We start from the raw sequence: 26,336 nt of genomic DNA, 5'->3' as shown, positions 1-26,336 counted from the left end.
TTGCCGTTCCTTATGGAGTGCCATGGGAGGCAGATCGGAAGACCCCTTCGTCAACACTATACTCAGGGCCGGGACGACTTGAAGGACAAGAGTGAAGGTACTGTGGCTGTTCGAAGATAGTTGGCACGACTGAGCAAGGTGAGTCAGGGGCTTCCTTACTGCTTTGTGTCGAGCGTCCCGGGTCGGATAACGGTGTTCTTTCAAGATGATGAGAAGAATCAGAGGTGACATCTGTTTTTTGTTTCGCAGTCCTACTGGGTGAATGTACATCAGGACGAGAATTACCATTACCAAGTGAATACTTGCCATGGAAAACAGTTCGGAAGACCCCTTCGTCTACACTATACTCAGGGCCGGGACGACTTGAAGAATAAGAGCGAAGGTACTGTGGCTGTTCGAAGATAATTGGCACGACTGAGCAAGGTGATTCAGGGACTTCCTTACTGCTTTGTGTCGAGCGTCCCGGGTCGGATGATGGTGTTCTTCCAAGATGAAGAGACGAATCTGAGGTGACATCTGTTTTCTGTTTCGCAGTCCTGCTGGGTGAATGTACATCAGGACAAGAATTACCATTACCAAGTAAATACTTGCCATGAAAGACAGTTCGGAAGACCTCTTCGTCAACGCTATACTCAGGGCCGGGACGACTTGAAGGACAAGAGCGAAGGTACGGTGGCTGTTCGAAGGTAGTTGGCACGACTGAGCAAGGTGATTCAGAGGCTTCCTTACTGCTTTGTGCTCTACGTCCCGGGTCGGATAACGGTGTTCCTTCGAGATGATGAGGCGACGATACGTAGAAAGTTAGTTGCTATGTAGAGTAATCAACCATCTTGTTACGTCTGTCTCGCTGGCTGATGTAAACCGGGCATTCGCTACTCCAGGCAGAGTGCTCGACGTCAATATTTAGCTTTCGTTCTACTCGTATTTTTTCGCAGTTAGCGCATTTTTCTGTACGAGATTTACACTCTTTAACTTGATGGTTTCCACTGCATATAGGGCAAGTCACAATTTCTGCCTTGCAGTCGGCCATCTTGTGATTAAACCCACAACACTTGTAACACCTAGTGACCTGAAGCCCATCTAAAACACGACAACGATTCCAACCGCAGTTCAATTTCCCAACATTCATAACTTTAAAAAATGTGTCTGCGTCGAGCTCGACAATCGCACTATAGTTATCATATCGCCACTTCTCATTGCAATATGTTTTACGAAGTTTGAAGTGTTTCAGACTAGTGAGAGCATCGTTCTGACTAACAAGTTTTTGCTTCAGTTCATCTTCATCAAGTTTGTCACTCATTCCAATTATTTTGATTGTGGGTTTCATACACTCCCTAACTTTCACCTCAAATTGACCCCCCAGTTGCTTGTCGATGTTTTCTTCAAGCAGTTTGATTGATGATTCATCCTTCATAGACATTATAACAGATCCGTCTTTGCCACTTTTCACTCGCCCAACGTTTAGGTTTTTGATATCCATTTTCTTCCTCAATTCAGCTCTAGCATCTTCAATTATTACACCTTCTTTCGGTTTAATAACGATAACGGTGTCTGGTTTATTCTTCGGTTTCTTTACACGTTCTGTTTCAGTTACTTTTAGATTTTTTTTTAGCACATTCGCGAAGCTAGTTTTTGGGGTCTCGATCATATTTTCTTTATCCACTACGGATTCAATTCGTCTTTTCTTTGCAGCAGAACGTGTAACTACTCCACGAGTTACATCATCGTTAAAGTCAACAGCAATATTAGACATTTTATTCACTCGCACTAATTCGTTTCTTACAATTTGCTTCACCTTGTCTTCGAAGTTTTTGGCAAGTTCAATCACGCACAAAAATTCATCCAATTTTTTGACAATATCATCCAACAGTTTCTCACTGTGCCTATCGTCATAATCATTCAGCGCTAAACACGCGTCGCACACAAACATCGCATTAGGAAGCTTTTTTAACACTTCTATATCCTCCGCTGTCGCGCCGGGTAAGCAACCGACGTGGATAGAAAGCTTACACTTCCCAAAACACTCAACACACGCATCTTGTTCGGCAATAGGCACAGCGCACTGAGCGCACGGTTGTGTGTAACATTGTCTCTCGCTCTTTTCTCCCGTGTCCATATCTTCGTGCATCGCAATTGTATCCAAAAAACAAAAACAGTGCGGGACTATACTTAGCTTCGATGAACACAGAATAAATTGGGCGATTAACCGCAGTGTAGGACAATGAACAAATAAACTTGATTTTTCTCTAAGAGAATTTATAAACTCGCGTCAAGTACATTAAAACTTGGTCATAGATATGGGACGGAAACAGTTAAAAAAACACAAATTCGCGCAAAAAAAAAAAAAAATACACATCCACTTGTGTTGAACGAAATTCGCGCGCCTTTTCCAGTATATGTCAAAAAGTTGAAGCGTAAACCACATAGTTTTTTGCCACTTCGAATATGTCGCATTTCGTACCCACGAGAGTGTTTTTGCGGGAGTGTTACTTCATTACTTCAATATGAAAGAAAAAGCTGCGGAAAAATATAATAATAAAAGAAAGAATTTTTGCATCGAATCGTTACTGGCGATGAAAAGTGGGTCCATCGACGGACGCGCGGAATATTCACGGCCGGAAGGTTATGCTGTCTATTTGGTGGGACCAGTTGGGTGTGGTGTATTATGAGCTGCTAAAACCGAATGAAACCATTACGGGGTACCTCTACCGACGACAATTGATGCGTTCGAACTGTGCACTGACGGAAAAACACCCGTGGCCGAGTGGTTAGCGTCTCACATTATCATGCCGGCTGTTCGGGTTCGATTCCCGTTCTGGCCGGGGGATTTTTCGTCAAAGAAATTTTCCTTCGACTTGCATTGTGGTCACGCGTATTCAAGAACTTGCCCCTCGGAATACATTCAAGGTGTGTTATTTGGCTTATGAAATCTCAACTTAGTATTAGCAAATGACGCTAGTTAGTAAATACGTTGAGACGGCAAAAGTCTTATTTCGAATGAAAATATCATTGGAGCTCGAATTGTATTTACTAAAAGTAATGAAAATGACTATATGATAGAATATGCTGTATGCCAGCAGGCGTAATCCTTCATCGGTTCTGGTTGTAAGACTAATATACCCTCATATGCCCCTTTTAATTCCAAGAGGCGAATGAAGTGAAAAGTTTAAAACCTCTATAACTCATCACGTTCGTTTTAATTCCACGTTTTTTGAAAGACGGTCCGGCAAGATCTAATTTTAAGAAATGAAATCGGATGATACTTTCAATTGAAAGCAATGATCATCCTTGTACATGTGAAGCTGAAAGAGACAACATAGCCCATTCAAATGATAATAAATAGGGCAGTTTCAATAGTCGTGTAAAAGCGTCTACTACAAAGGAAACGATAGCAAAACGAAATCGAAATAAAAGCATCGATGTTTCAGTATACGTAGTGAATATACACAATCGAAATTGAAATTGGCTGAAAAGAAAGGAAGAAGTAAAAAATCGTTTTCATCTTTTAGTTTCGAAATTGTCGAGCCCTGATCATAAGCGACGGCATGAACTTTCTGAGCAACGCAATAGAAGCGTATTCCAGAACGAAGTAGAGCATCACTGCTAGCAACACTTCTCGAGAGATACATTGCGTGTATCCATAAAAGAATTTCTTGTTTGTATACCATTTTCGCGAAGCCTTGGCAGTTTTCAAAAAATGAAAGCGAAACGGTTTTTTCATCAAGAGCGGAAGTTGAACCGAAAGCCCCATCTAGGAAAACAATGTCTTGTATTTTCAATAATACAACATTCTAACTGCTTTAATGGTGTCTTCATCCTGTCGTTTCGTCGTTATCCTCTTAAACAAATGAAAATAAATCGGTCGCTCTCGGTTGATGTAAGTTACTATCAGACTACACATATTAACAAAGAAGTTCAACGATATGAAAAAAATATGGATTTTCGAACGGGAAGCACTATCAGACAGCTCAACCTTGATAAATACCGATAAGTTTCTCGGAAATGCATAATAAATTTTATTTATTGTTAAATACAGATGTGATTTTTTTTTTACAAATTATGTATTTAACGTGTCCACGTGGACATTATCCATACCCCCTTCCCCCTCAGCGTGAACAAATGAGGACATTTCCGTAACCCTTACCCCCCTAAAGTTGTCCACGTGGTATGTGGACAGCCCCTAACAAGTTTAGAATCCAGATTCCGGACAATATCACTCATATCGGAGGTGCGATTTTCAGACACAATTTATCACAAAACTTGATATTGTCACGACACACAAACAGATGATAACGATGAAAGGGTCGATAGCACGGCTTCTAATCACACTTGTATTAATAAAAAAATAATGTTAACCACGATTGGATAAAAACAACAAGCACGGCTTAAATCATTGAATAGGGGCGGCAGTTTTGTGTTTGGTGTGTTTTGAGATATAAAAGTTTATATAAAATGTTGAATATTTGAGTAAGATTTTTAACAGCGCATTCAAAATGTGTTTTTTTATATATATAGTTCATGGATTTTCCAAACAACTTTTTTGTACATCTGGTTTGAGTTACGTTTTTTTTTGAAAGAATGATCAATGATTTTGATATCGCCATTTTGAAAAAATCAGTCGTATTTAAAATTGGTCGTATGATAATGAAAATTGTGGTTTTAGGGAGTTTCCATCATAAGTACCAAGATTCAAAAAAAAATCGGAGAGGGTCGGGCCAGCGGCTGACTGATTGTTCTGTTTAAACCGCCCTATGCTGATTTTGATAGTTTTTATAGGTTCATTATTATTACCAATCTATATGTATTTTTCACATTTATTGCCTGACAACGACAGAGATGCTTCTGTTATGAAACAAAAAAACAAACAAATGGAACAAGGAATAATAAAGTTCCTCGTCGTTGTTTTTCTTTTATTCGATGGAATCTGAAGGGCGGTAGTCAAAATTAATCTCCGGCACATGTTACGCAAAATCATAATAAATCGAAGTATTTGCGGCGAAGAACTCTCCGAAAGCCAACAGATCGAAAGGGAATACCTCCATCTTTTCAGCAATGACATACCGGCAAAAAATACATACCAAAGTGGGAAGGATCTGGGGGGTAGTCCTACAGCTGTTCCACAACATGTGTTTTATCATTTCACCCTTGCGTAGTATCTCGTCCGCTTTCGGTTCTTTCATTGATGCGAGCTATCCAGAACGGCAACGATATATAATACACCATAAGGCCTCGGTGGAGGACATGTCCGACACGTGTAGGGATGGCGGCTGCAGCTCTGATAACATGGAGTTTGAGTTTCGGCGTGCGCTAGGTAGGACGAACTTTCGCACCGATTGATCCCGGAATCAATGGGCGATTTAATGGTAAAAGAGCACCGGGCGGATTTTCTGTTGGATTAAAATAAGCACTTTATAGCGGGGAAATGTGATTTGTCTGCTTTTCATGCCGATGTCGAGGGTTCATTGAATTTACCATCTCGTCGAGGGGCATGGGACTGGTTGAATAATGTTCTCGTAAAAAAAGTTGATGCTAAACGATAATGGCTAAACTGTGTTTGGTGTTTTTTCGCTTGCATTAGATGAGTTGAATCGATCTCTAACTCGTTTTAGGATGGATCTTCGAGTGATAGTTGTATTCATAAAATTGTAAATAATAGATCTCTGAGGTAGTGGTGAGAAACAAGGGTGCAGAGATGAGCGGAAGCAAAAAAAAACAACGCTACTAAAATTTTAAAATTTATTTCTCAAGCTGCCAGTAAGAGGACATACATATTTGAGGAGAGGAGACATATTTGAAAAAGATCAGATTTATTGAAATTAAAAACACATTGCCCATTGTTGAAAGAATTCACTGAAGAATTGAAACGGTCAGTAATCGGCTGTTCGGCGAAGCTTCCGTTAGATGTCGGAGCAGGAACCTTCAACTTTGCGAATGCATCTCTTGATTCTACCAATCAACTGCTTGCGACTTGTGACTCTCCAGTTATTTTTTCACATCAATGAGCTCAAACACCCGAAGAAATTTTCGATTGGGCAACACTGAGGCAGATTTGTCGGGCTAAGGTTTTTGGGTACGAATGAGATCGAATGGGTATTCAGGAACGATTGTGCTTTTTTGGCGTAATGCGATGACGCTTTATCAGGCCAAAACACGTATTGTTCATCTGCATGATGCTTTTGCTGAAACGGGATCAAAATTTCCTTCAAACTTTTTTATTGAAATCATCCAGATTATCGTAATATTTATTTAGAATCATGTTTGATGAAGAATCCTTTACCATTTCAATAAAGAGTCAAGAGTTTTGGTGAAGAAGAATGCCCGGAGATCGAATCATATTCGGAAACTTTAAAGAGTTTTCCAGTATTGGCTTATGACATTGAGATCTTCTCTATTTTGGACCAATTCTGGCTTACTATTCACGTTCTTCTTAGCCAAAATAACTCCACCCCTGCCAACCCAAGTGTACTTCATATTCAATAACTCCTGAGATCCTGTAAGCTCTTTGAGCAGTTACGTTCATTAATAATGAATTTTGGATCAATCAAGGTCGACAGCATGTTACCATACTCAGCACTATCTGTGACGAAGAACAATTATTATAGAAATTGAAGCCTTGCTAGTTTTGTTATTAATGAACATTCGCCCTGCAGAAGTTATAAAATCAGATTTATTTCCCAGTTCTAAACCGTTGAACACCTTTTCAATAATCCGGGTCACATTATCATTTGGAACTGTTGGCTACTACAATGTTATTGTGACCAGTAGCTTTACCGGACTTGTCGACATTTGCTTCCAATTTTAATGATTTTAAATTTTTCGTTTTCTAGTTTAAGGCTTCTGAAATCAGTCACACTCTAATCGAACCTCGCAGACAAGAACTTCTGAGATCTTTCTATCTAGTGGTGATCAGCTTGATCTCAGTCGAGACAGATTGCATTTCACTAGGAACCGAGGATTGATTGATTGCTTCCATTTCAGTAGCGAAAGAAGTCATCAGAGACTTATAAATTTCGACGCAAGACAAAATTCATTCCGTTGCTACGTTCTCGAGTTAAATCGTGAGGAATGGACACCAAATCATTTTTATTTATATATATACAGTGGTGTTCAAAATAATAGCAGCACTTAATGCCTTTTCATATGTTTTATCATTTCTCGCATACATACCCTCGATGTTGTCAACTAACCATATGAATATACGAAGGTTGTATTTCTCGTTTAAAATATTGTTTATAACCAGAATATTTACTTCAGTGTATATTTTATTCGAAACTTCTGGCTGCGTCCTTTTCGCGCGGTTCAAAATAATAGCAGTGAAGTACGATTTCAATGAAAGCATGTTTTCGTTCGAAGATTTCGTCAAGTTTTGTCGTTCCGAGGATCGGTAAGTGTTTATATGCTTATATAATTGTAAAATATGCACAAGATGACATGTATTTTTTGTTTGTATTACAGAAAATGAGTCGCGGTAAACATTGTTCTGAGGAGCCGCGCAATTTAATCAAAACTTTAATAAATCAAGGACAAACCTACAGACAAGTACAGGAACTAGTTGGTTGTTCTGCCAAAATGATAAGCAATGCTTTAAAATATAAAGAGAAGTCTGAAACTCGTGGCCGAAAACGTTGCACTTCTGAAAGAATTGATCGAAAGATAGTTAGACTGTCACGGACTCATCCAACTTTCCCTTCTAATAAGATCAAAGATGAACTTAACTGTGAGCGCTGTTACTGTCAGACAACGATTGGCGGAAGTCAAATTGTATACACATAGCCCTCGAAAGGTACTATTGTTGACAAAACGTAATGTTACGAGTCGCCTCAAGTTTGCTAAAATGCACATTGATTGGCCCGAAGCGAAATGGCGTAAATATTTTGTGGACGGATGAGTCCAAAATAGTTTTCTTTGCATCGAATGGCCGTCGTCAGTATTTGAGACGTCCACCCAACACAGAGTGTCAACCGCAGTACACGATTAAGACATTAAACACAGTGGAGCAAAAATTATGGTATGGGGATGTTTTTCCTACAACGGTGTTGGACCAATTTACTGCATACCAGGCATCATGGATCAATATCGTTACATCAAAATACTTAGTGAGATTATGAGTTGCCTTATGCTGAGGAGGATATGCCACTCAAATGGGTCATGCAACAGGACAACGATCCGAAACACACGAGAAAACGCGCTAATACATGGTTTAAAGAAAGGAAAATCGAGCTCATGGAGTGGCCAGCGCAGTCTCCGGACTTGAACCCGATTGAGAACCTGTGGGGAGATATCAAATGCGCTGTTTCTGAAGCTAAGCCGAAAAATGTGGAACAATTGTGGTCTGCAGTTCGTGATTCTTGGGTTGCGATACATGTTTCTCGCGTCCAAGCACTTGTGGACTCTATGCCAAAACGATGTGCTGCTGTTATTAAGAATAAAGGTAACACTACAAAGTACTGATGTAGATGATCAGAATATAAACCCAAATTCCGACAATTTCCTTCATTTTAATCCCGTTTTTTTAGTTTTAACAAGAATACTGCTCATTCAGCTCGCGCAGTCCGAAGACATCGGTCGCAAATTTGTTCGCGTCTATTATAGAGTGGAGATTATACCGTTATCAGTTCGTGGCTGGTGAAGTTATTTCGCCCTAACGGGGTTCTCTTTATTGCGCAAGTGAGGAGAGCATTAATCACTACCAGCGTGAGGAAGAAGTCCTCCACGGCGGACGCGGTGCGTGTGCCGTATCATCGCTGTGTGTGCTTTAGCATCGTCATCGATTCCATCATCGTGTTGTGGTGCGATATACCGTTGCATCTGTGCCGAGCGATTGCCACGCGGTTCGATTGGGACACCGTTTCATTTCATTCGCATTGGTGTGCGATTTAGGTATAATATATATATTAGGTTTAGAAATACAAAAATAAAATAAAAATTATATTATTTTATATCTGCCGTAATGGCAGAAGGTCATGTTGACATGGAGATTGAAACTACTGTTTCCTCCTCACTAGCTACAACGGGGGCTGGGAAGTCGCTTAAACGCGTTCCCCCCTCAGAAGATGTCTCTTCAGAGAAAGAGGTAATCTACCTTAACAAGCCCCCCTCAAGAAAATTAGCAAACTTTTCCTCTTCGCCCCCTCAATCTCCCGCTCCCGCTTCCGCTCTACTACCGAACTTGCCTTCCAGCCCTACTGATCCCGCTCCCGTTCAACAATCGACCTCGTCCTCCCCCTCAGTTGTTTCCTCTCCTCGTGTCAAGGTCTATCCAGACGATGCACTTGGAGCTGGTCCATGGGTTGTTTTTTTCCGGCCTAAACCGGAAAGTCAATTAATGTCATTCAGGTTTCGAAAGATCTGGCAAGATTATATTCCTCCGTGGTCGAAATCTCTAAGGTTAGACCGAACAAACTGCGTGTTGTCGTTAGTGATCGGAAACACGCGAATGCAATTGTGATCGACGAGAGATTCTCCCTAGAGTATCGCGTCTACGTGCCCTCCCATGACGTAGAAATCTCGGGGGTGGTAACTGAAACTGGTCCGACGTGCGAAATGATGAAAGAAGGAGTTGGTAAATTTAAAAGACTCCCGTTGGTAGGTGTTAAAATTTTGGACAGCCGCCAACTAGGAAAAGTATCCCAAGAGGAGGGAAAAACTAAATTCACGCCGTCAGACTCGTTTCGAGTAACTTTTGCTGGTTCCGCTCTACCTGACTACGTCATGGTGGGCAAATTGAGATTGCCTGTGCGACTCTTCGTGCCAAAGCCCATGACTTGCCAAAAATGCAAGTCAGTTGGTCACACTTCAGATTATTGTGCCAACAAGGAGCGCTGTGCCACTTGCGGAGAGCAACATGAGGGGAAATCCTGCAGTGCGACTGAGCATAAATGTCCATATTGCGGGGGATCCCCACACGAGCTCTCAGTTTGTGAAACTTACAAGAGTCGCTGGGCGCTCTTTGAAGGAACGCTCGAAACGCACTTTTGCGGATATTTTAAAGGGCGCTTCTCCACTGGCCCAACAACAACAACTAATCAACACACAAAATGTCTTCGCCACGTTGCCCGTTGACGAAATAGAAGCGGACACAGCTAACGGGGGCACACCGTTCATTTTCCAAGGGAATCCCCGGCGCAAAAATGTGACCACTCCCAAAGTTCAAGGACAAGCCCCTCCGGTGATACCCCCTGTTAGCATGCCTAAAAAATCGAGTGCAGCGGACAAGCAAAATCAGGTTCCTCCTGGTTTCCGTGGGAATAATTCACCTTCGAATGGCCCAGCACTCGAGGGGACATCAAAAACCCCAAAAATCCCTGTTTTTCTGTCCAGTTCAACTTCCCAATCGGGATTTATAAAGTTGTCTGACCTTTTGGACCAAATCTTCAAGTGTTTTAATGTTTCCGACTACATCATAACACGACATCGAACACGACATCGAACACGTTGTTTGGTCGTGCGAGGAGTATCTTGTTGCCAGATCGAATTTAGAAAACTCTCTTCGGGCTAGAGGAAGGCAGCCCAATGTGCCGGTGAGAGATGTGTTGGCTCGGTTAGACCTTGATTACATGTCCCAAATATATGTCTTCCTAAAAGCTATCGATCTTCGTGTGTGATTGTCCTTATATCCTTATATTCTCCTTTTCCTTTTCCTTCGCGAGAAATCAAATCCCTTCTTACTAACAATAGAATAAGGTGAAATGTAAATACATGTTAGATATAAGATAGGCTTAAGAATTGAGTATGATGAATGTGAGTGCGAATGTGAGTGTCAACATTGTCAACATATTGTCAACCTTATATCCCATCCATTTCCTGAAACAAAATGTCACCCTTCTAAACTCGAGCAAGCCGCGAGTAATCGGTTCTCTACTTCATTAACATTAGAATTAATAAAAAATGTTTATATATACTTGTAACTATACAGATAGGAGTTTGGCTCCTTTAAACTTATGTAACTGAGCCTGTAAAAAAATAAACGATTTAATAATAAGAATACTGCTATTTTTTTTAAATAACTGATAGTTTTGAAAAATAATAAAATAAAACTTGAAAAAAAATACCATACTTTTGTAATGCTGGAACGCTCTTCAAAAATTCACTATGAAGAAAACTGGAATCAAGAAGCTAATTTCAAATTATTAACATATTTCAATTTTTAAATCACCACTGCTATTATTTTGAACACAACTGTAGATATACAAAATTTGTTAAGAAATGACTTTCAAATTTTCCAATTTTCCGAAAGGTTTTCATAACTTTTTTGGGATAGAAACCTGACGCAGACTAAGACGCATCAATCCTGATACTGACTGTTAAGTCCGTTGCTCCTTTCTTGAGTTATATCGCGAGGAACAGATACTAAATCATTTTTATTTCTATATATATTTAGAATTCAACAAATTTTGACACACAGTGGTGCAGTGTCGGACTCCTCGAGATGGAAATATAAGTTTTTAGAAATTTAAGAAATTTCAATACTTTACGAAATCGTATCAATTTAAGAAAAGTAATACAAAGAATGGATTCTACTAAATTCGAATCAATGTCACCTTGTTGATTCCTTCTTTCGTAAACAGAGGAAAATCACAACAGCTACAGCAACAGAACACAAAGCGATTCACAGGTTGACAATAGCACTAAACAAACGAACTTTGCACTGGCGATTGTAGAGTTTATATTTTTTAGCACGCATATTCCAATAATTCGTCGCTAAAAACACACTTAGTGTGGTATCCATGAGAAGGATTATTAGGTGGAGCAAATGGCAGAATTTGCGAGCGTAGTGTGCGTGATAGCGTGCGCTGCAATAGCTACTTTTCACATTGTGACGTCAATATTTCTGTTTACATTCAACTGCCTTCTACATCTATGTGAAAACGTTTTTTGACGTAGGACTACGTCTTTCATTTCTATACTGGGGTGTAAGTTCAATCTTTCGAAAACGAAAGCGTTACACCGGAGAACGAGATTTTGAGCGTTAATAGCTCCTAAACAACTGAACAAGATAGTATGATAAACACTTCATTCGAGAGATAAAATGTCTACGCGTTATATGCTTGTTACGTTTTGATTCAAAAATTTGTTTCAATAGCCCTAAAATTGTTTTCAAAACAGGCTATTGAAATCACACCAATCAGTATATAAGCGAGTGTCGCTCGGAAATCCACTCAGTTATATTTGCGCAACGATTGAGGTACGATCGCTGGAATGGATGGATGTTTATCTGACACAGACCTCAAAACCATGGAGCCAGGAGAAATCGGCATTGCAGAATAGATGTAAGCAATGGGTACTTTTTTAACTCGCTCGCGTTTCTGGAAATCGGAATACTTCCCTAACACAGTCCTCAAAACCATGGAGCCAGAGGAAATTGGCATAGCAAATTATATGCAGGCAGCGGGTACTTTTGTACTCGTTTGCGTTTCTGCAAATTGAAATGTTTCCCTCACACAGACTTCAAAATCATGAAGCCTGAGGAAATCGGCATTGCAAAATAGATGTGAGCACCGGGTATTTTTGTACTCGGATTGACTATGGATTTAATATGGTATGATACGGTGTAGTGAATATGATCGATGTGAATATTATATTACATATCGAAGAAATCACATTTATAAAAGCAGCGTTGTAAAATTATTTGTTTACGAATGCTGCAATCGATCGTCGTTATTGGGAAGTTGGAATTGTTGGGAAGGGGGTCTTATTTTCGCTGTGTAATTCCGAGGAGGAATCCATTCGTTCTCAAGCATTAATAATCCTGCTCCGGATCAACGATGATTCCAATTGTCGGGGCTTGGGGAGTGGGTGCTATTTGCTCCGAGTATTTCCGAGGAAGAATCGATTCCCCCTTTGAACGTTAATAATTCTTTTCCGTCTAAACGATTGTATGATAATCACTTTATTCGAAGGATGAAACGTCTAAGATTTATATGCTTGTTACTTATTGATTGCCAAGTCAACATTAGTCCTACGTCCACCTTGCGGTTATATCAAAGATATAACCCACTTCTAGTTTTTTCGGCAAGTTTTTTATCAAACATATCTTTTTATAGAGCCCCCACTGAATATGCGTATAATGTGACAGTGTGCAGTGGATATTTGTGAAATGATGTCGGAAAAGATGAATCAAAGTGATGTTTTGTGTGTCATTTTCACACTCTCACCCTCGTAGAAACAAACAAATTTTCGTTATTTTCGCGATGATATGATAATATTTTGAAGGCTCCCAGTACCGGTGTATGTGATTTGAGAAAAATAGTTTACAATTAAGCAACCTTTCATTGCAAATTCTGCTATTTCCGAGGACTAAGAATAAGACTGTTCTCTGGACGTTTTTGCTTCTTGAATGATGGAAGTAAGTAACAATACAATTATCATCTATTAAAAAAACGATTAGTTACAAGATTTCATGAGAATTTTGGCTCATGACATCATCAAATTGTGAATTATGTGAAATATTGTTTCGTCTCTTCCATATACATTCCATATTGAATTCAAATAATGACAACACCATATTTTGTTTACCAATACACTGGAGTCGCTTTTTACGCGGGTGATACGTGCCGCGTAAATTCCAAAATCCGCGTAAAAAAACCGCGTAAATTCCAAAATCCGCGTAAAAAAAACCGCGGAAATTCCAAAATCCGCGTAAAAATAAACTGGGTAATTTTCAAAATCCGTGTGAAAATCTAACAAACAGTGAATTAGTAGTTTAAAATGCAACCATTTTTTTTGCATGCTACAATCATACCATCTGTATCTTCATTTATTTCTCAGCTACTAATCAGTGATACAATACAAACTTATTTCGTGAAATGTCACATCAATTAGCATATTGAATTTTTACGCGGTTAATGCGTGCCGCGTTAAAAAAACCGCGTAATTTTCGAAATCCGCGTAAAAATCCGCGTAAAAAAAGCCGTGTAAAATAAAACCACGTATAAAAAACCGCGTAAAAAGCGACTTCAGTGTACAAATGTACTCTGCCTACTGCTCCATCTCATATGTACCTCAATGGTATTGTGGAATCGTGCGATGTGCCCACTGTGTTATGATTATATTAGGTTGGGGAAGGAGTTATCCACTATTTTCTCGGTAATATCGATCATACAATCTCAAGTTTAGGCTCGTTGTAAAGGTGACATTTCACATTGAAGAAAAATCTTTCGCTGGTTTTTGTTTGTTCCATTCAGTTGTAAGCTACATGATGTTAACAATGGAGGTCAACAAAGAAAACAATCGATACATTTTACACTTTTCCTTCTATAAAGGCGAAAATGCAAGTCAGGCCTCTGAAATTGTGAATGATGTTTATGGTGCTGATACTGTAACAGTAAAATACGTGCAAGGTAGTCTTCGTAGCCTAATTGGTTGCGTGTCCGCTACTAAGCGAACGATCATGAGCTTATAACTCAGGGCCCCTCAACTGACCATCTTAGTGTGTTATTCTAGCTGTTATGTCCACGCAACAATCATCATGTGTCGCTAATCCCAGTCCCTTACCGGTCACATTTTCGGTCTGCTGCATCGGTTATTGGCACTATTAATAACGCAACAAAGGAAGCCTCATATCAACAGTCCCGCTGTAAACAACTCAACTGTGATCATTCGAACAATAGCAATATTCTTACGCCGAAAAAAGGCGGCATGTGTTGTTCATCGATAGAACAGGAATTCTCTGGCGCCTAAACGGCTACTGTGTTATAGATGAAACAAATGTTTATCGATAGATAGCGATACTCTTACGCCTCAAAAATGGTAACAGTGTAATATACAACAAAAGTAAACTTAAGATGAAAAATGTACACGAATGAATTCGGCTCTGTTACAGCTGAATTGCTAAATGAGCCTAATAAAATAAAAACTGTTGGAAAAAAATACGTAGAGTTTATTTGGAAAAAATTATATTTTTTTTATTATTTAAAAAAAATATAAATTTATATTTATAAAAATATTTAAAATCAATTTTTTTGAATCCAAAACCTTGAATTCGGAGCTCTACTGTCAACAAATGGACGTTTTGTAGCTTGCGATATACACCCAGTTTTTTTACTCGGGGGATACATACCTCGTAAAAAAACCGCGTAAATTGGAAAATCCGCGTACAAAACCACCTTTTTCCTGCATTGTAAAATTTCCAGAGTGATAAGAAATTAAGATCAAGAGAAGATTGTATAAATCTATTGCTAGAGTTTTTCGCCAATAAGGATCAATACTTCTGTGATAGAGACTTTATGAACTACCTTTAGGAAGGCAACAAATTTTACAACAAAACGGTGCAAATTGGATTCAAATTGGACAATCCAGAGCATATTAAAATAGTTTTGAATTTCACCCTAATATAATGGATTACTTTTTCCCCCAAACTAATATAAAATTTACAGTGGACCGTGCTAGAAGAATGAACCATGGTTTAACAAAGGGTTATATGATGTCACTGTATAGAACTAACCAAGCGGAATGAAGAACGGCGTGTGAGTGACTAATTCAGTCTCAGATTTGTGCGCGTTATTTTAAAGGGTTGCAATCCGAAAACCATCGACATCACACTTAGCACACATAACAACGTTATCACATAAAATGTATGTTAGGTTTGAACTGAAGTTTTACATAGATAATTTAGGAAAAATACAGGGACAGAAAATAAATATGTGCCAACCAAAAGAGACAGTGTTGTCTATCAAAAGGTACTGTGGCAGTGTCATTTTTTCAATTAAAGCAGGATTCATTTCAAATGTGACTGGTTTGTCTCTTGGCGTATCTGTTTAACCAAATATGAGCTTCATCACTGAAAAAAAATTTGACGAAGAGTGCGATGATTTTCTCGAACAAAACCATAGTTTTTGTGGAAAATCTGTACAATTCGCAGGCGTTGTTCAGTTGGCTATCTATTCATGATGAAATAGTAAATCCAACTAAACACACAACAAGTGACAGCTATCAAAATGGCACACATATCAAACAGTACAGCCAACTTAAAAACCAATACCACTATAAAAAACACTCATTATGATGTTATTCATGATCAACATTATTACAATATACTTTCAAAAACCCACCATTGCATTAGACCCTGGCTCCAGTATCCTGTGTATCCAACAAAATTAACTCCCCTGAAAACATGTTCCGTACACACAATGGCTTCCTTGACATGAATATTTGGTAACCCAGCTAATAACAACATTACTTCCTGGAAATTAAATAGAAGCTTTCGGTGGATGGCTGTGTGTGTGATCCATTGTCGTCGCAGTCAAGTTGTGTTTGCCTTCGAAGGGCAGCTTCCTATTGAAAATACATTCCGAAACATGTGTCGTTTTGTGATAATGGCAGGTGGGACGGGAATATTCTCCTGTCGGCCTTTTATTATGTGCTACGGGTGCTAAACCATGTCGCGGCAAATTGAAAAATTTCATTTCTGAACAGTAAATGGCTCCGCCAAGAGGTGTGAAAATGTGTGCATTTCAATAAATAATTCATGGTTCGTTTTGGCCGGATTTCCTCCCACGCCTTCTCTGCTTCAATTCCCCCCTTCTTGGAGGCTTCCGCGTTTTGTGAGTGTGTTGACGTTTTCCTTCCGGAAAGAAAAAAAAATTGTCACCACCGAAAACGGACGTGATTGCGTTTGGGTGAGGATTGGTTATGGGGAGAATTTTTAATAGCTTCGTTCGAACTGGTCTGAAGGCAAGATTTCGGAAGCTGCGCAAGACACTTTCACCTTAATGACATATTTCATGGTTGAGGGATGTTGACTTTCGTGCCGGCTGTCGCACGGGGGCCACGCGAATGAGCAACTTTTGCTGGCGCTGTGTATTCATCGCACAACTTTTGCCATCGCCTGATGTGAGGTGATTTTTGACTCATGATTCACACGATCGCACGAACAGGTATGGGGTTCTTGGGGGGGACGAGACTATGGTAGCTGCTCAAAAACCAGCGGGCGGAAGTTTTTCTCTTGACATATCTTGACAGCAGGAAATCGAAATATGGAAATAAAGAATACCGGGCGAAAGGACGACTGAATGCGACATAGTGGTCCTCGTATGTGGAGGAAAAAATAGCAACAACAAGACAGCGAGGTATGCTGACGTACGTTGGTTAGGTCATGCAGTTGCGGGACGCGTTGGTGTGCTTATTGAATCGTTGATGGAATGAAAGTTTCGCTCGTAATCTGTGTAGTGATTGGTGCATTCAACAAGGTGCCACAAGCATTCGCAATGAAAAGAACCGTGGGGAATTGAATGGTTTCTGGACAAAATGAGTAATGGCAGCAACTGGTTGATACTGGGAGTGATATATTGAACTCATAATACCATGCTTTAGGCGCTGCCATGTTGAACTGCCTTCAAGATGTATTTGGGTAGGAATTCTGCACCCAGGGTCGTCTAACAAACATACGCTTATTACCCGAACCAAACAACAGTATTTTGGTTTCATCAGTTCACAAAATTATTCGCCATTTTTCGGTGAGCTTATCAACATTGGCTTTGTCAACACTTGTACACTTGTACATGCCGTAATTTAAATAGTACAGGTCGGACTCGATTATATACAATTTTGGACTCGATTATATACAGTTTGAAATTTTTTTTATGTTTCAAATATGATTTACTCCACGAAAAAATACAACCTTTCATCGTTAAAGTGAAGTTTAAGTTTAAGTTTAAGTGGCTTTTATATGTACAGTGGGGTAAAAATCATGATTTTTGAAGATTTTGTTTGAATTTTCACCAGGAATTGTTCATATATATTGCATATATCATAATATTGCAGCGAAACTAAGATAGATAGAAGTTGGGTGTCGAATAACAAATTGTAGAGCGGTCAGAAAACTTCAATTCAATTGATAGAAACAATCAAGTTGAATTTGAATTTTTAGGATAAAATTAATAATTACACTTCAAAAACTTCGAAGTGTTTCACTTCCAAAATCTTATTTGAATCCACTAATAAAGATGTTTCACAACTATATCCTGAACTAAATTTTCTCATCTTTCTAATAGAAGCAGAATCGTCTTCTGTAGCGTACTTTTTAATTTAGCACCAGTTTGAGGCAACAGAGTTCGAAACAATCAAAAAAATCTATAACTTAGTAGAAGCATTTTTTTCGTCAAATATGATCCTCTATCACATCCTGCATGAATTCGGATTTTTTATATGAGAAAGGTATTTTATGACTTTAAGGGGATGAATCAAAAATTAAATTCTTCTTTTATATTCAAAAAACGAAAAATATATGCATAAAGAACGATTAAAAAAATATTTTTTTACCCGATTATATACAGTGAAAATAAATCCGAAACTGTATATAATCGAGTTTAGCTTCAATCAAACGTTTTGGCATTATAAACGTAAAAATGGGAGATTTAGTTAATTTTTCAATACTCTCATTCGGCAATACTATTCTAGAAGTTATTAACATTTATTATGTGTGAACAACACAGTGTGGTAAAGTGGTAAATTTCTTAATCCAACATTTTGAAATAATCAATTTTGACGTTTAGTTTGCTCTGATTTAACGCCTCATCAATTCACCTACAGAACAAAAATCTCGTTACTTCATTATGTAATCTCGTATGATGTTAACGAGTGGTGTCTTTATCCGCCGGCAACAATGCGCTAAAATGCTTCTGATTAATACGGTTTTTGCATCCATCCATATGGAAATTGATCACTATTGTGTCTCATGAAAATTTCCATCAAACTATAGCGGCAGTCGAGCCTGCAGGTATATTAGTAATTTAAATGATATCACAACATGGTCGCCATCCGACTTGCCGTTGAAAAGAGAACTTCGTTTCGATGATGAAGGGGTTAGATTCGGCAAGACAAACTCAGGGCTCAGTGCCAATGAATAATAACAATAATATTAGATATACACAAACGCCCGGTAACCGGCATAATAGGAGGATGTGCTTTCAGGATTCGTGATATAATGACAGTGATGGTAATGGCGTGAGAGTCAGGTGGATTGGATTTCTGGTCTGCGCCAATGGTCTATCATTCGGAAAGAAACGATTGTTCATTTCCAGGCTCCGTAGTAAATGCATTATTTAGCTTGCGGTGCCAAAGAATCGTGGTGTTATTTGATGCATTGCAGTCAGTGAAGTGTCGTACCATGATGGACGAAATAGGAGGAAAATAGAGTTCAATGTTGAACAGGATTATTCATGCCATAATTAGTTTATGAATGAAGTTAGAGCAGTGACTTTCGTGGAGGTTTTTTTTAGGTGGGGATTTTTAACATTCCAATACTGACAATTTTGGTTTCTTGACACACTCATTTGGGTGAAAAAACTTTTTATTTATAAACAGAATATCTATTGATTGGAATGTTTTCGAAATTCAGTTGCAAAAACAAATCATGATTTAAAAACGTGTGCCTTCAGAGGCGTTAGTAGTTATACTGGACCGTTTGCTTGGACGTGTTCTTTCCACTGGTGAAGTTTTTGAAGTCAAGCTGACATTTGAGTGTAATATAGAGCAATTCCAAACAATTTCGACAAATGACAAAACATGAGTATTTTTGATTCGAATGAAAGTTTGTACTCCGTTTGGGTTGAAGGAAATATGAGTTTTCCACAGCAATTGGGATTTTTTTTACTCAAGCGTAACTTTTGAAAAGGGCGTATCGATTTTAGTAGGATAAATCTTTTGATAATTTATATCTCAAAAACTATGAGTCGTACCGAAATAGTGTCTTAGAAAGAGTTATAGAGTATTGATGTCTAGACATGAAAAAAATATACACTGAGAAAAAAATTAGTACTCTTTTTTTTGACGTAGGACTACGTCTAACCGGAAGATATAGGGGGTGAAATGGAAATCTAGGCACTGAACAAGTAGGAAAAAATGCAAGATTTGGAACGCTTATAACTCGAGCATTTCTCAATAGATCGCAAAGGTTTTTGCATCAATTGATAGGAAATATATCTACGCATCTATCATAACGAATAACATTTCATTTTTCTTGAGATAAATAATTGAATAATTGTGAAATATCAAGCATTGTCAAAATGCACTATGTGCCCATTGTTGATTGGTTCATTTTGTGCTCCTCAAATCGTACCGACCAAAACGGGCAACCAGAGCAGCAGCGAAATAGAAAGAGAGCAGGATTGGAAAGGAAAAAGAAAAAAATGAACGAAACATTGGTCGCAGTCTCACACATGCGTAATTCTCGAGCCAGCCAGTCAGCTTAAAAATCCCCGCTCCGCTGCCGTAACAATCATTCTCATTCAAACCGTACACCACATCGGTTCGCATCACAACACATCAACAAACCAACACAAGCAGCCATGTCTGGACATGGCAAAGGAGGAAAAGTGAAGGAAAAGGCAAAATCCCGCTCGAACCTGGAGTTCCCCGCAAGGGTAGCTAGGCCGAGCGCGTTAGTACCAGTGCACCAGTCCACCTAGCCGGCGTTATATAGTTTCGGCCGCCGAAGTGATCGAGTTAGCTGGCAAAGCTGCTCGCGACGATAAGAAAACCCGCATTCGGAACAGAACACATTCGATTCGGTGGACATCAAGACAACAGGCAGTTGTAGCGAGTGGCGAGTGGCAAACGCAATCGCAAAACGGCATCAGGTAGCAGAAGAAAAAGGTTTGTTCTTTATACAAACTGCTTTGGTAGCAAATCCAGAACAAGGCGGCATCGAGGGCGTTGGAAATGGTTTTTTTCAGAACCACGAGTACTAAGTTTTCTAAATTGGAACCATTCCATAAAACAAGGCGCTTTTCAGGGCCATTAAACCTTCCAAAAAAGAGTTTAGGAAATACAGTTCAATGCTTTCTAAAACATTATCCAAAATAATAATAAAACACAAATTGATTTTTTCATAATTTGTTTGCCAAGATCTGATGAGTATGTGAATTTGGCAGTTGTTCTGAGCTTATTGATAGTTGGGGATTTTCCTTATTATTCAATTTTCACCAATTCTTAAATTGTTTCCAGATCGAAAGTGCAGTAATTTACAATTAGTTCGACATTTAGCTAATTGGATGGACATGTAATGGATGGGAAGAAATTTTCCAACTGTGAAAGCTTTGGCGAGTGGCAAACGCAATAGCTAAACAGGAAGGTTTAACCGAACAAGATGGGAATATCGAGTGATAACAAAAACACACCAAAGGTTCTTTTCAGAACCATCAACATATTCATAAAGAGTAAACATTAAACTAATCCATTTTTCAGGTAGATAGGTAGGTATTCACGTAGGAGAAGAAAATAAAACAATATATTTAAAATATATATTTAACAAGAGCTGTCCCCTTTGTATAGTCCTACGTCACTCCGGTTATGTCCCCGACATTATCCACCCGTTTTTTATTTACAAAAAAAAACTTTAATTTGCAATATCCAAAATACCTATTTTTAATTTTTTGTTTTATTTTTTCATATAAAATAGAAGTCATGTAGAAAATTTAAAAAATGGGTCCAAGATGGTAAAACTATTTTTGACAAACTTTATGGAACATCGAATTATTATGAATTTCCGAAACTTCGAATTTTTGTATGTTAACAATCATTTTTAGCCACAAATTATGATTCCTGATGTGATTTAAAACATGAAAGCTCATTATAAATCTCCTTCTAGATGCAGCCATTCTCGAGATATTTTGAAACATATTTCTAATTTATTGTCTTTTTTATGGTAAATATTCCCTTTTAATATGTTTGTCGTGTTATACCGTCATGTTCATGAAATTTTATGAATTTTCTTATAATTTCCAACAACTTTTCCAAATACATCAACATGGTAAAAATATATGTTTAGGAGTTACGTTGAAAATCATTTGAACTCATGTGGGTTAATATTATTTAAAACGTAGCGATATTTAAAAATGCTTTTTTTATCTTAATACAAACTTTTAACATGTTATACATGTTGCGCCAACAGAACACAACATTTATAAAAGGAAAACATATAATTCTCTACAATTTGGTCAAATAATTCCTATATTTATCGGAGTTTAAGAGATACAAATAATAACTACTACTAGAATTTTTAGCATTTAGTTTTTATCAACATTTATTTTTATCAACTAACAATTTTGTTGTATATAATTTAATTTTTCATTATTTTCTTATATTTCTATACACATTATGATAACTTGCTGCATTGTCGTTAGAGTACAACTTTGCTGCTACTTCATTCTCGGATACAGGTACAAAGAATGATACTTTTGGGTACCTGGAATTTGTTTGGTGTTATCATACATGCTACTCAACTCTTCCACACCCTGATCATATTCTTCTTGTGACATATATGAAAATGACAATTTTGTAAGATAGCCATCTTTTCGCTTGCTAGCCCAGTCAAAAAACGTTTTTGCACTCGTAATCGGATGTTCATGCTGCCTAGCCAAACTAGCTCTTGTTGCCATCCGTTTTAATGTACCACCAAATAGCATCACAAGGTTCTTTGCCGTGTGATGTTGCAAAAAAATGCCATTCAGCGTCAATGTCGTATTTCGATTTAAACTGACATAAACTCGCAAATTTTTTTCTATTTTTATACTGGGATGCAGCACCATCCGAAATGAAGTTTATTCTTTTAACCTGCATTTGATGTTTCAAATGACACAATGAATAATTTTCGGAAAAATCGCAAATCACAACAACCTTATTTTCTTGCAAATTAGCTTTTATATTGTTAAGAAATGTGGACTGTTGTGTTTTAATGTAATCATGAGTTAGTAATTTTTTTTTTCGCAAAAATACGATACAAATTCTTCCACCGGTTTTACAACAGTTTCTATTCGCATCGATCAGTAGAAATCCATTGTGCATAAGTGATTTCAATTAAATTGCGTTCCTGAAGCTCATCTAGAAACCAGTTTCCAAACTCGTCCATTGTTGGGCATTTTTTACATTTACGAAGGTAACATTATTTTGATCTATTTGATATGTTACATAGTATTTTTTCCATATATTCTTTGCATTCAATATTAAAGGAATATTTTTTGAGACTATGAAGCATAAGATTTACATTTTCATGGAATGTACAAACACAAACGTTATGATTTCTTGAACTACTCATCAATTTGCAACGCTTCGGACGCATTGATGCAAAAGAGCTAAATTCAATTTTGCAATTTGGATTAAGTTCCTTAAATCTGTTGAAAGTTTCCCGTAATGATGTTATTAATAACCTTTTTTGGATGTGTTGACGCTTCCCATCTTTGACTACAGAAACATAGTCTCTTTCTCCAGGTAATGATCGACTGATATCGTCGTCATTATAAAATTCCGAAACATGATTTTTAACATCTTCACTTAAACTTGGTCCATATTTGCTATGTGGTGTCGACAATACACCTTTTTCATTAGCCAGTTTTTTTGGCTTGAATTGCCATATATTTATTAACGCCAAATTCTTCCATTTTTTGCACAGACCAAGACTTAGACAAAACTGTTAAAATTCTAACTTTTTCTGATCTTGTTGTCTCTGTGTGGTCAAATTTCTCTTTGAGCTGATTGATAATCTCATCAAACTCTTTTGCCTTTTGTTTAAAGTTCGACTCTTCGTCTTCTTCATGTGAAAAGGAAAAAGAAAATTATTACCTTTAGAAATTTCTTGGAATTTTGTTCGGGGTAACTAGCCTGTCCAAGTCTTTTCGTCATTATTGGTGAAACGTTAACACCGACTATGTTGGCTCAATGTTGTACGCTCGGGAATACTCTGGTATATTGCTGTTTTGGGAATCTTGCGAAGATGCTAAAACGACTGAAACTGTTGATGGTACTTCTTCTAAAGTATTTCCTACTGCTGTACTGATCTGCTCCTCAGTATTACACTGCTTTGGTTTGGAAAAGTATACAGATAAACGGCATGATCCGCAAATTTTGAAAGATGTATCTAAAAGGATATTGCATCCCATTGACTCAAGTTTCTCAATCATTGACACGGTTAAGAAACGTTTTTCAGATGAACATTTCTTACCGTTTTTCGGAAAGGGTCTACAACACGAAAAAAATTTGTAGTCCATTGTGGTATACTGTTATTCACTCTTTAAGGATGTTTGAATATGAGTAACTTTATATACATTATAGAGGTAGCTTAAAGATACCTGACTTTATATACCTATACAGAGGTAGCTTAGAGATACCTGACTTCAGGTATAATCTAGGCATAACGTAAACAAGTTAATTATATTTGTACCCATAACGTCCGGTTGAATCAACAAGGTGTATTTGTTGTTGGGATTTCAATTCTACTGTTCGTGTTTTGATTGTGTAACACGAATAATATGTTAAAAGTTTGTATTAAGATAAAAAAAAAGATTTTTTAATATCGCTACGTTTTGTGTTAACCCACATGTCTTCAAATGTTTTCTTATATAATAATTTTTATATAATTTTATATTTTTAACATATATTTTTACTATAATGATGTATTTGAAAAAGTTGTTGGGAATTATAAGCAAATTCATAAAATTTCATGAACATGACAGTATAACACGACAAACATATTAAAAGGGAATATTTACTATTATAAAAAAAGACAATAAATTAAAAATATTTTTTAAAATATCTCGAGAATGGCTACATTTAGAAGGAGATTTATAATGAGCTTTTTTGTTTTAAACCACATCAGAAATCATAATTTGTGGCTAAAAATGATTTTTTTTATCCCTTTTGTTTATTTTAGGCTCATTTTAGCTTTAGCTGTAACAGAGCCGAATTTCAATCGTGTACATGTCCCATGTTTATCATATCTATAATTAGCACATTACACAGTTGCCATTTATCGGCGTTAGAGTATTCCCTCCTATACCATTGCATATGGTACACATACACACAGTAGCCATTTAGGCGTAAGAGTTTTTCTTCTGTTCTTCCATTATCCAGTTAGACCGGACAGCGGAGACAGTTGATTGATCATTGTTGAGTTATTTATAGAACAGCAGTCCGATGTTTCTTGCAAAGCAGAGCAGTTGTATGGATGAATCGACATTATTTCGACCGTGGATCGATCTCCATCGCTGATGATTGTTGCGTGGACGTAGTTATTCTGTAACAACACAAAGATGGTCAATGAGGGCCCTGAGTTTTGAACTCACGATCGATCGCTTACTAAGCGAACGCGCAACCAATGTGGCTACGGAGACCCCTACTAAAAATGATTGTTAACATACAAAAATTCGAAGTTTCGGAAATTCATAAAAATTCGATGTTCCACAAAGTTCGTCAAAAATAGTTTTACCATCTTGGACCCATTTTTTAAATTTTCTACATGACTTCTATTTTATATGAAAAAATATAAAAAAACAAAAAAAAATGTATTTTGGATATTGCAAATTAAAGTTTTTTTTGTAAATAAAAAAAGAGTACTAATTTTTTTTCTCAGTCTATATTTTTTTCATCTTTAGACATCCATACGCTATAACTCATTGTAAGACACTATTTCGGTACGACTCATAGTTTTTTAGATATAAATTATCAAAGATTTCTCCTACTAAAATCGATACGCCCTTTTCAAAAGTTACGCTTGTGTCAAAAAACTCCCAATTGCTGTGGAAAACTCATATTTCCTCCAACCCAAACGGAATACAAACTTTCATTCGAATCAAAAATACATGTTTTTTAAATCTGTATTTTTTGGACGATTTCTATTGGAATTGCACTAAAACGAATTTTCTTCACTGAAACTAAAAAAAGTGAAAATTGTCAAATCCATCAATCTAAATTTTTATTACTTAAACTTCTTTCAGCTAATCCAGGAAAAATGGTATCTCAGGTCAGAGAACACGATGTTCGCTACTATTTGCGGAGATTTGGAATACTGGAGGAAATACCCTCGATTGCCTTTCCAGGCTACATAAGCTCTTTCTTCGCCGCTACGTATTGAAATGAATAATCGATTTATTTCGATTAAAATACCACCTGTTTATAATATACTCGAGTTTTTAGTCAAGAGTTTCTTAAACTAGTAACTATAAAATAAATTTGTGCTTTTACTATATAAATCAGCAGTTCATTTCATTCTGATCGGTTCGAAATATATTCTATATAATGTTATTGCCATTCACAGGCTCGGTTTGTCTCATGTTGCCCGTCACTTCATGATTTTTCTCCATTATGTTATGTTTACAAGACCATCGACACTGATTCGCTGATAACGAACTCATTACGTAGGCTGTGATACTTGAACTTGAATGGCGTTAACGTTCCCTTGTGGAACTTTTGCAGTCTCAATGTATGCATTAACTAGTCATTTATTAATACTTATTTGAGATTTCTTAAGCCAAATAATACGTTTTAAATGAATTCTGAGGGGCAAGTTCTAGAATACGCGTAACAATCCCCCGGTCAGAACGGGAATCGAACCCGAACACCCGGCA

At 37.6% G+C, this 26,336-nt stretch overlaps 1 protein-coding gene across 1 annotated transcript in view; it reads left to right on the top strand.

Moving 5' to 3' along the window:
* Window positions 1-26,336, top strand: part of LOC129776607 (lachesin-like) — a 263,339-nt gene that overhangs the window by 100,179 nt on the left and 136,824 nt on the right. The window lies entirely within an intron of this gene.

The sequence above is a fragment of the Toxorhynchites rutilus genome, chromosome 3 (genome assembly GCF_029784135.1).
Source record: "Toxorhynchites rutilus septentrionalis strain SRP chromosome 3, ASM2978413v1, whole genome shotgun sequence".
Lineage (NCBI taxonomy): Eukaryota > Metazoa > Arthropoda > Insecta > Diptera > Culicidae > Toxorhynchites > Toxorhynchites rutilus.
The sequence above is the reverse complement of the archived record's forward strand: the minus strand, read 5'-3'. Positions and strand labels throughout refer to the sequence as shown.